At 36.1% G+C, this 12187-nt stretch overlaps 1 long non-coding RNA gene across 1 annotated transcript; it reads left to right on the top strand.

The window, feature by feature from the left end:
• Positions 1-1034: 1034 nt before the first annotated feature.
• LOC107571484 (uncharacterized) lies at positions 1035-10722 on the top strand. Its single transcript, XR_001607191.1, has 3 exons — positions 1035-1044; positions 8421-8424; positions 10647-10722. It is a non-coding gene; the product is annotated as an uncharacterized lncRNA (long non-coding RNA).
• Positions 10723-12187: the final 1465 nt, after the last annotated feature.

Genomic DNA, 12187 nt, shown 5'->3' with positions numbered 1-12187 from the left:
TTATGATGGTTTTCTTATCTGTCTAATAGGTCTGTATCTGTTACAATGGGTAATTATTCTTCTCCTTCAGTTCCTCTATTTTGTGGGCTCCCACAAGGGTCCATATTAAGTCCAATGCTGTTTTCCCTATATAAGTTATCTTTGGGGAGTATTTTTAGGAAATATGAGATTGCATACCACTGTTATGCTGACGATACTCAATTGTATGTCCCATTACACCCAGTTGATAAGTCCTGTGCTACAATTGTCAAGTGTCTTGAGGATGTAAAATCCTGGATGGCTAAGAATTTTAAGAACAAAATAGATGTGGTTGTTTTTGGTCCTCTTAGCTCTTCACCCCTTATTTCTAGTTATTTGGGGCCTCTTTCTAGAAATGTTCATCCATACGCAAAATATCTGGGTGTATTTTTTGATTCAGAGCTGAGTTTTGTAAAACAAGGTAATACTGTGGTGAAAACTAGTTTCTAATACTTAAGGTTAATAGCTAAGATTAAACCAATGCTCTCATCTAGAAATTTGGAGACAACCATCCATGCTTTTATATCATCTAGATTGGATTATTGTAATGTTGTGTATTTAGGAATTTCACAGTCATTGGTAAATCGATTGCAGCTTGTTCAAAATGCTGCTGCCAGGATATTGACTGGTAGGAGAAAGAGGGATAGAATAACTCCAATTTTAGCATCCTTGCAATGGTTACCTCTTAGATATCGGATTGATATTAAGGTCCTAGTAATAATACTAAAATTTTAAACGGTCTCGCGCCTTCGTATCTGTCAGACCTTGTTACTTTACATAAACCTGTTAAGAACTTGAGATCTGCTGACAAACGTTTGCTCCTGGTAACGCGGTCCCGACTTAAGCGAAAAGGCGATCAGGCCTTTTCGATTGCCGGTCCTCGGCTATGGAATAATCTACCTCTAGCCATTCGCACTGCCCCCTCTGTGTTCGCTTTTAAAACGGCTTTGAAGAAGCACTTTTATATTATGGCGTTTGAGTCTGATTTAGGAGAGATGTAATGTATGTTGTTTTTTTTAAGATATTGTGTTGTTATTGTCTTTTTGGTTTCTTGAATCCATTGCACTTTGGGCTGCTCCGAAGGCAGTAGAAATGTGCTATATAAGAAACTAAACTAAACTATGTTTGCTGGTAAGATGTGCTTGACAGATTGTGGTGTGGAAAATTGTGGACTGATGGTTTTAATTTTATTAATAAAGAATGTGGCAAAGTTGTCAGCTGTTAGAGTTGATGAAGGAGAGGGAGGAGGAGGACAGAGGATGGAGGAAAATGTTTAAAAGAGTATGCGAGAGTTAGATGAATTGTTAATTTTGTTATGATAGTATGTCCTTTTAGCAGTGGAGACATTAGCAGAGAAGGAAGAGAGGAGTGACTGATACACATTAAGGTTAGTGTTAATAAAGAATAACAATTTGGTCCCTCAGTAAATTCTCTTTGCCACCTTGAAGAATTCTCAGTTATTTAAAGTGTAGATAGACGGCCGGGAAGTAAGAAAACACACAGTCAAATGTATCCTCAATACTTCAATTTATTCATAGAAATACAGATATTATATAGGCATATGTCGAGGGGAGTTTCATCCTCTTAACCAATGAGGATATGAATAACATACACGTAGGATCTTTGGCCAAGAACATGTGTTTATATAAAATAGCCACATGTACAGAAAAACATGGACATATTAGGAATAGACTTTTGCGAAGAATGCTGAACTGTCTTCATGGTTTCATCATGAACTCCTTTACCCTTATAGTCCTAACATTCATGTCCTTATTGGGGACAGAAAAACAAGAGAAGCTAATGTATACATTTAAGCATGCATACTTCGCATATAAGTAAGACATATTTAAAACATAATATCAGGAGAGAGAGATGGATATAGAAGCAGGAATTCAGAGAGAATGCGTTGTATATATAAGAATGAGAGAGAGGGAGAAAAAGGAGGGGTAAGACATGTCTGGACTCAACAGAAAGACAGAGAGTGTTTTCTAACAGTTAGTATAGTATTTTTTGATTTGCGCCACACCCTTTCAGCAGCCCTGAGCTTAGAAAGATGCTCGCTGAGAACATCAGACAGCCAAGGGGCAGAAGGGGTGGTACGGCCTGGACTGGAAGACAATGGGCAGACACTGTCTAAACAAGACGTAAGAGTGGAGCGGAAAGTTTCAGTAGCATAGTTAACATCAAGAGATGATAACTGTTCAGGGGAAGGAAGCAAAGATGAAACCATAGCAGATAGCCGGGAGGGTGAGAGTGAGCATAGGTTACGTCGAAAAGTGACATGTGTAGGGGTATGTGTTGTGTCAGGAACCATGTTGAGGTTAAGAGTGAGGAGGAAGTGATCCGAGGTGTGCAGTGGAGTAACCAGCACATGATCAGTGGAGCAGTGTCGTGTGTAAATAAGGTCCAGTTGGTTGCCTGATTTGTGAGTAGCCGTAGTTAATACTCGCTTGAGATCAAAAGAGGCAAGCAGAGTGTGGAGGTCTGCAGCCTGAGGTTTATATGTTGAAGTCTCTAAGCATAACTAGGGGAGTACCATCCTCAGGAAAGTTTGAGAGCAGCACATCTAATTCATCCAATAAGTTACCTTGTGGTCCTGGGGATCGATAAACAACTACAAAATGGATTTTAAAAGGGTGGGTAATAGTGAGTGAATGTGATTCAAAGGAGCTGCTAATACCCAGAGAAGGTTAAGGAATACATTTCCAATCATTAGAGATAAGCAGACCAGTACCTCCACCACTTCCAGTCAGACGGGGGGAGTGGGAAAAAGAGAAATTATTGGAGAGTGCTGCAGGAGTAGCAGTGTCCTCTGGTTTGATCCACATCTCTGTCAGGGCCATGAGGTTTAGTCTTGAATGACTAGTAATAGAAGTAATAAAATCTGCTTTGTTTACTGCAGACTGACAATTCCAGAGACCAATAGAAAAAGAAAGTAGTGTATTAGCAGACATAGGCAAAGAGTGCAGGTTGTTAGGATTGCACTGCCTATAGTGTGTGATGCGTGGTTTGCGAGTGGTAGTGATAGTAGGGATCTGGAAACACATAGTAAGAGTTGGTCATAAAAACTGAAACAGAAGTGAAGAATGGTGTAAAAAAGAGGTTGATTCAAAAACGAAACTTGTGTCCCTTGCCGGTGTCCCTGCAAGGTGGAGTCGCACGGTAGAGTCGATGGTCTTTACACTCTTCGGTCTTAACACAAGGAGGGCTTCACACGAGGGCTGCTGCGAATGCTAACGGTGTACTAACCTTTTTTTATATCTGTTTGACAAAACGGAAATTGAATTCAGATGAACACACTTTCCTGTTTATCACAGCAAAGGGCTAAGCAAGCGCACGACACTGACAAGGTACGCGATACAGTACGAGACCAAACGCAACTTCAGCACGTCTCAACACAGTAAACAAAACAAGCGTTTCCTAGCAACGACAACTGCGCTAAGCACTAATGAGACAAGAAATAAACACATTTATGTTATATGTATAGATACTTTTGAGACTGTTGTTCCGCGGCCTTGATTCACAAATACAAACATGCAATCTGTCCATAAATACCTTTAGATAGACATTAGATAATTATATAACGTGTGATATGGTGTCTTCCATGAAGGGCACTTACTGGCCTTCAAGCTGAATCTCCCCTATAGTTCTGCATTGTATCTCAGGATGTTTTCTAAACTTTCTAAGATAGTGGACTTGAGACCATATAATATTATTTAAACTTTCACTAAATATTTATTTATTTATTTATAAATGTAAATATAGAGTAAAACCAAGCCTTTTTTTTTTTGATTGGACAATAGATTAAGATACACATTAAAAAAGCATTGATTAGGTTATTTACATAACATAATATTCAGGCTTGGATTTACTCCATATTTACATTTATACAAATTATATATATTTAGTGAAAGTTTAAATAATATAATGTATATATTTTTTTTAATTCTTTGTATTTAAAAAAAAGTATTCTTTTGTATTATCTCTTTTATTGCACAGTTGACAGAATATGGCAAGACCTACATTTCACTGTTTGTTGTATATTTATATAACTTGTATGTGACAAATACAATCTTGAATCTAGGCTGCTTTCAGTTGTTTTCAGGGATGCATTAAACATGAAACCCATTACAAAACTCTGAACATACATCATCATGTACATCCAAATCCACACACACACAAACCACCAAGTGCTGAACTACTACCTAAAGAAACTGAATGATTATTTGATAGAGATTATTCGACATGTTAAATATGAACACAGTGAACTTTTAACAGCCTATTCGAGTCAACCCAAAAAATTATGAAAATTAGGCCATGTACACACCCTAGTGTCATTCCAAACCTGTATGAATTTCTTTTTTTCTAGAATATAAAAAAATATATTTCGAAGAATTTTGGTAACCGTTTCCATTCCCATCGACTTCCATTGTATTTTTTGTTTTTGTGACTATTTTTAGTCACTGGGAACCAAAACTGTTTGGTTGCCAACATTCTTCGAAATATCTTTTAGATGAGTAAATAATTAAATCATTTTTCAATTTTGAGTTTTTCACATTGTTTTAAATCAAACAATATACCACTGTGAACTGAGCAATATATATATTACATAATGTGAATTTGGATACTGCCACAATCCTTTGTGTTTAGAAGGCACTAGATCTAAGCATTTGCATTTAAGGATGGAAATCTAAGGATTTACATGCTTTTACTAAAAATTTTCGTTCAAAAGAAAGATTATCAGCTCACTAACTAGGTTACATAATACAAGTCAATATACACGACAAGCTGTTGCATGCCGTTATTGAGCCGTGGATAAATGATAGCAAGACTATTACATAATCGGAATGTAACAGCTTCAAGTTTTACAGATTTATCTAACTGGGCCTTTAAATAAATATCAACAAACATAAAATAGTTTACAATTTTATTTTTGCACTTAACTTATTTTATATATTTTATTGAAATGTTGATTATATTTTTTTTACTTATTTTTATTTATTTATTTTTTGTTCATATATGAGTAAATAAATCTGCTTTTTGTAACGCTCTCGTAGTGTTGTTTTTGGCGGCCTGTTTTAATTTTAGTTTTAGTCTAGTCTTTGTGTGAAGCTGTCATTTTAGTTTTTATTCGTTTTAGTCACGTTCATACTCTTTTTAGTCTAGTCAAGTTTTAGTCAACTAAAAGAGCATTTTAGTCTTATTTTAGTCAGAATTATCCATGACTATTTTCGTCTAGTTTTAGTCGATGAAAACTGATGACATTTAGTCTAGTTTTAGTCAATGAAAATTGTATTTTAGTCTCTTTTTAGAAATGCAATTCTATTTAACCCAGTCAATATAGTATAAGTACCTAGTAGTATAGACGAAACCAAAACATTCTTTTAGCCAAACCCATTTCAAACAAGGTTATCTTATTATATTATTGTTACCTTATAGACTCAAGAATACACCCATTCCAGACACGGAAGACGCTCTGATTTGAATTTACAACACTTATTTTACCAACCAAACATGTTAGAAGTGCACACACATACATTTAAATAAAGACGAACCCTGGCTGGCCGGCCATCGGTCCCTTTCTCTGTGTCAGACTTAACTTTGTTTGGTTTTCGTCTTCTAAATCAGTGTTTCCCAACCTTTCTTTAGTCGTGGCACCCTTTGGAAATTTTAACAAATTTGTGGCACCCTACAAAATTAATTTTGTCACAATATTTGAATTTCTAACTTCGATGTGATAATTTGAAAAGTATAGATATTCGGTACAACAGGGAAGAACTGCAGAATATAATATCATACAGATATTTTTAATATTATAAAAAATCAGTAGGCTAATTTCTAATGAAGAGACCAATTTATATGACAGATTTTGATGTAGGCTTTTATTCATATATAAACATAGCTAGTTATAATGGTAATTAAACAAAGTTTTGCTCACTCAGTGTATTTTTGATTTTACAGCTGGGTAACTTTGTTGCAGTTGCACGAGATAGCTTGATTTAAAACTTTGAATTGAATAAAAAATGACAAGGAGGCTAAGCAGTTAATAATAAAATAAGAACAAATAAAGAAATTACTAATGATAGCACAAATGGAGTTACAGATGGCGTTTTGGTTCCTTGCCGCTGTCGCCTCTGGCTTGCTTAGTTATGGACACTTCATTTCCAGCGATACTGTTGACTTGATTGCAAAGATATTATTTAAACTGAACTGAGCTGGATGTTGACATCACTGAATTCAATGATGAACTGCCTTTAACTGAAAAATTAGTGTTTACTATTGTCACTTTGCATTATTGACACACCATTTTCCTAATTAATGCTGTTCAGTTGCTTTGACACAATCTGTATTGTTAAAAGTGCTATATAAATAAAGGTGACTTGACTTGACTTGACAAATAAAAAAAATCACGATAGGCCTACAAATGAAATAAATTACTTTCGTTTTGTGTTTGTTTATTTGATTAAAGTTTGGTTTAAAGGTTCGCCGGTTCCCGCCTCCTTCTTCCCATGAGGGATGTGGAGGGATGGCTGCCGTCCGTGAGGGAGCGGAGGAGTCGGCCAACGGACGTAAGCTAACGTACACTTGCTGCACCTCACATAAAACGTTCAAAAATGTTAATATGTGGGAGTAAGAGAAGAGCAGACATATGGATAAATCTGACGACACAAGAGAGAACTCAATTCGGTCCGGTTTTCTGAGCGCAGACACTGAAGCACACACACAGAAAGCGCCTCTCACAGCGCACGAGTACTCTTTGGCGTTGCATGAACGGAGAATTACACACAAAATGATCTTGAGTTGTCCATTTTGAGGAGTATTCACGTAAACACAGTTGATTATGTCTTAAGTGAACGTAAACAGTAGGGAGAACGTGTTGAAGAATATGGTAAACAAGTTGCTATAAAGAATGCATAATTAGCCGATATAACCATTGGCATTTCATTAAAAAGAAGAACATGTTCTTGTTGTTCAAGTGGTTTAATTAAATTTTAACATAAAGGCATGTTGTGTGTCACAACAGTTAAATCAGTGTCTATCATGATAAAACCTTAATATCAAACCTATATAATGAGTTTGGAAATTTTAGAGAAATGCTTAATAAATGCACTGTAACTAGACCTATTAAATTTTAGCCGACTAAATTTACTGTAGATTTAGTCAACTAAAATCTTATTATGTTTAGTCGACTAAAACTAAAAACAATTCAGATGACTAAAATATGACTAAAACTAAATGGCATTTTAGTCAAAAGACCATGACTAAAACTAAATCAAAATTTGCTGTCAAAATTAACACTGATGTAAAGGACGTGACCATTTCTCAAAAATGTGCAAAACTAAAAATGTTAAGCAAACAGTTAACCAAGTGGAAGGACAGACTGAATATGCATTTGTCATCCAAGATGACTGCAGGGCTACAGATAGATTAAATGTTTGCTTGGTGAATGTTCATTTGAGGATGCTGGTAGACTCAGGTGCATCCAGCAATGTCATTGATGAGAAAACTTGGTAGAAACTGAAATCAGAGAGAATTAAATGTTATTCGTACATCCCAGATGCAGAGAAGAAATTGTTCTCTTACTCATCTGATCAGCCTTTGCCAGTAAAGGGAGCTTGATGTAAGAATAGGCAGTCGGATGGTACAGGCCGAGTTCATTGTCATAAAAGGGGCTGGTGATCCTCTGTTAGGCAGAGACACATCCACGAAACTTGGAGTACTCAGAATTGGCACAGACCTTGCAGCAGTAACGAACCTCAAGCAATCACTTCAGGCACAATACCCAGAAGTGTTTCAGGGAGTTGGTAAGCTGAAAACTAAGCAAATCTGTCTGTACATAGATCAAACAGTCCAGCCAGTAGCCGAGCCTCCTTTAAAAATAATACCATTCAATCTAAAAGGTCCTGTGGAGGAAAAGATAAAATAACTCCTAGAAATTGACATTAATCCAGTTGTAATCGTGCCAAAAGCCAATTCTGAAATAAGACTTTTTCTTGACATGCGATAAGCCAATGAAGCAATCATCAGAGAAAGATACCCCATTCCAACAATAGATGAACTTTTACAAAGTATGAACGGATCGATGATCTTCAGCAAATTGGATCTTAAATGACGGCTGTTCTGAGGACACAAATCAACAGTCAGTGCTAGAGGGCTCAGACCGACCTGTGTCTACAACAGAGTGTCACAAAGACATCACTTATGTGAAGCCCAAAAGGGAACGGAAAGTACCCAAAGAATTTACAGACTTTGTCATTAGGTTAATTCTTGAACTGGTGAATACAAAGTGCTGTTGAGATGTTCATGGTTTGGTAAATTTAAAGTAAGTTTAAAGCAAGTTAAAGAATGTGGTGTTTGCTAGTTAAATGTTTAAATATGTTGTGTGTTTAGGCAAGATTGAGACAGGTTAAATGGATGTTCTCTATCCAGCTTTGGGGGGGATGTCATGTACTATAATAACATCTGTGTCTTTAAGACGGGGGATTATGAGGCATGATGGGAAGTTTTATTCATGTTGTTGGTGAATTCATGCCAGAGAAGTAAAGACGCTGTTGGTAAAATGTTAACCAGCGTGTGACTGATTTAATTCAGATTCCTCTGACAAGGATCAGATAACATAAGTAACAGCTATATAACACACACTAAAAACAACACAAAGTAGCAGCAGCATGAGGTAGCCCGGGTCGCAACAGAGCAGCGCCATCGGAAGTGTTAGAGTGATGAATGCAGCCAAGGAAAACATTAACAATGAAAAAAGCACATTGCTGGAAAAGAAAGTGGAAAATAACACAGGTAAGACAAATAAATGAATTCTACATATTACATGTCAAACTGTTGGTCAGGCGACAAGAAAAGTTACTTTAGGAAAATTATTGTTTTATTTATTGCACTTAAGACTGGTATAGCACATACAGCTCAAATAACAAAAAAAAAGAAAAAGAGTAATATATAGCCACATTGGGAGATACAAGCAAGTGACGATCAAATGCACATGATCGAGTGACATCACTCTTTAGGGTACGCTGCATGTATCCATGCATGGCCTTGAGTTTTCTCTTTCGTCGGTGGAAAAGGTATTTTTACTTTTAGATTTGTAGACATAAGCTACCGTAACTACTGTGTATCTTCCAATGTTTACATTTTATGAAAGGTTTATCTTATAAAACGTTTGCTGAAGTTGCTGACCGCTGACTTGAGAGGGCTGGCAAAACTGTGCTGTTTTGGTACTTTATCAGATGAGATGATACAAGATCAGTTAATTGAGCAAACAAACAATTCACTCAGTTGTGAGAAACTGTTATTGGAAGATGATGATCTCACTTTAGAGAAAGCTGTAATTCTGGCCTCTCAAATCGAGTCTGCTGCACAGTGCGCTGCTAAATTAACCCATAAGAACCCGGACCAATTTCTTCTTATAGGAAAATTAGGTTTTTGAAATACAACCCCTCCTTGTGAAAGATCTGTAATATATATGACATCGGGTGTTTATGATACATTTTTAATGTTACATATATGTTACATTATTTATTTCTCAGTTGAAAAAAAAAGTGCTAAATAACAGTTTTTTTCCCCCTGTTTATTTGCTTTTCCACAACATATATCAAAATGATTACTTTTCCGGGAAGATAAAACAAAAACTTTTTCAGAAGTAATACAGATTTGCATTTTATCTGCTTTGCCACAACATATTTCAAAACCACAAAACTGTGACCATTACATTTTACAACTCTTTTGTAACATATCAAAATTCTAATTTTTTTCAGGTATATGGTTTGACCAGAAATACATTTTTTTATTTTTTTCACAACACGAAAATGTGCAAACTGAATAAAAAAATAATTACCTCACACTGGAGGTCAACATGTTAAACATGCACGTAGTGCAATAACATTGCAAAAATGTGTATATTGTGCAATAAAACTGTAAACAAACAAACAATACAATGCTCAGTGAAAAAAAAACTTGATCACTCTGATCAAACCATTGTTATCACCTTTATCACTTTAATTTCTTCTATGCACAACGCAATATGTTAATTATTTTATGCAAAACATATATATATATATATATATATATATATATATATATATATATATGACAATCCCAATCATAGTTATTAATGTTGTGCACTGTTGTATGAGCTGTGTGCACTGAGCTAAAGATGATCACCAGCAAGCTGAAGCACTATTAACCCTCTTTTAGCTTAACCAAACGCATTCTATATGAGATAAATCAGATTTATGTGCATAAAATAAACACAATATTACAACGTACATGTGACGAGTGGGGTGGGGCCGAGAGCCATGGGAACGGAGCGAGGCTGGTGGAGTGAATGATAATGAGCGACATCTGCGACACCTGCCACTCACCGTCTCGAGTCCCACGGAGGAGCACCGGCAGGATAAAAGGAGGAGTAACGACAGTAAAAAATGAGAAAGGACCAGGCCTGGACTATTAATGTTGTTTTGGTTCTGTTTGTGCACAGCAGTCGTCCGTGAGACCATCTCAGCTGGTTGAGGACCAAGCTGCAGTGTGTCCGGGAACCGGACCAAGATTTTTTTTCTTTCTTTCTTTTCCTCTCTCCCCTCTCTCGTCTCTATCGCTCCTCATCCTTCTGTCTCCTTCAGGGTGTCTACAGATATGAACAAATTAAATTTAAGACTTTTTAAGACCATTTTAATACGAGCTTATGTGAAATTTAAGACCAAACCTGTGATGGAAACACATTATATTACATACATATGTCATATTTAACACGTTTAAATGTAAAAAGAAAACAAAATATCATCGCTGTCAAAAATGCTATTTGTTATTACGATATACAGTGAACTTTTCATATCAGCAGACAATATCCCATACAAAATATTCCCACAAAAGTGTCACATCACTGAGATTTTTGGTGGTGTAAACAATTTATTCTGAAGAAATATTTTAATCAGTTTTCTGTCAGCTTTTACATACTTTTAAATCTGCATGTTTTTACCACAGTATGTCATTTACCTTTATAAAGGCCAATATTTTTTTAACCTTATTACATGTGTCATCTTTCATGTCAAATTCTAACAATTGATCAAAAAATGGAATACACTACAGGGCTGTTACCAATCAAATTAAATAATTTACACTGCAAAATTACAACTGCAATAAACAATGTTATGAGATTAATGTTGTAAATAACATTTTTAACATACAAATGAGAAATGTTGGGGAAAAATGCAAACTTTTAAGCATGAGACTAAACCGCCAGTAGGTGGCGGTAAGTCACTTATTCATTAAACAGATTCCTTCAAACCGCTGAATCATTCAGTAACAAAAACGCCAGTGTTGCTTGGAGAGTGTGCGCAATAATTCTGTTCTGATCTTTGTTTGGAACTATTTTCATTGGTGAAATAGAACAAAACAGTCAATTGTGTCTAAAATGTAAGTAACTTCATATACTTTACTAATTGCTTGTTGAATTAAAATCAGTGTAACATTTGCAATGGTGAAAATATTCAGCAAAATAGCTCCCTTGTCATGGTATGTTACTTAACTATATCATGCTATGAATATACTAAACATTTAGAATTTTTACCTCAGAATGTTTGTTCTGTGAGTTTCTTTATGTGTGTCGTTACGCTCATTTGATTTGATTTCTCCATGAAAGTCTCTCACAGAGAGCCTCAACAGCGCGACATTGATCATAGAAATACACTATCCATTATCAATCGCTGTTTAAGCTAAATGTAATAAAATCAGAAGAATCAGTCGCGCGTTTTGATGCGTGATTATTTTTTTTGTCACTTAAGTTTTAATCAGGCTATTAGTCCTGTCGGGCAAGTGCAATTCTCAAGCCATTTTCAGTAAACTTGCATGAACCCATTTAAAGTAGTTCGGAGGCTGGTCAGCGAACTGGTGTTCGACTGTATTCTGTAACCGTGAGAGGGGCGGGGCTGAGAGCCGTGGGAACGGAGCGAGGCCGGTGGAGTAATTGATAATGAGCGACACTTGCGCCACTCACCGGTCTCGAGTCCCACGGAGGAGCTCCGGAAGGATATAAAGGAGGAGTGACGACAGTGAAAGACGAGAGAGGACCAGGCCTGCACTTTATTTTGTGTTTTGGTTCTGTTTGTGTGTTTATTTCATTATTAAAGTTTTCTTTGAACAGGTAATCCTGTCGGGCAAGTAC

The sequence above is a fragment of the Sinocyclocheilus grahami genome, unplaced genomic scaffold (assembly GCF_001515645.1).
Source record: "Sinocyclocheilus grahami isolate Dianchi unplaced genomic scaffold, SAMN03320097.WGS_v1.1 scaffold1599.1, whole genome shotgun sequence".
NCBI classification, from domain to species: domain Eukaryota; kingdom Metazoa; phylum Chordata; class Actinopteri; order Cypriniformes; family Cyprinidae; genus Sinocyclocheilus; species Sinocyclocheilus grahami.
This window is presented reverse-complemented; position numbering and strand designations above follow the sequence as displayed.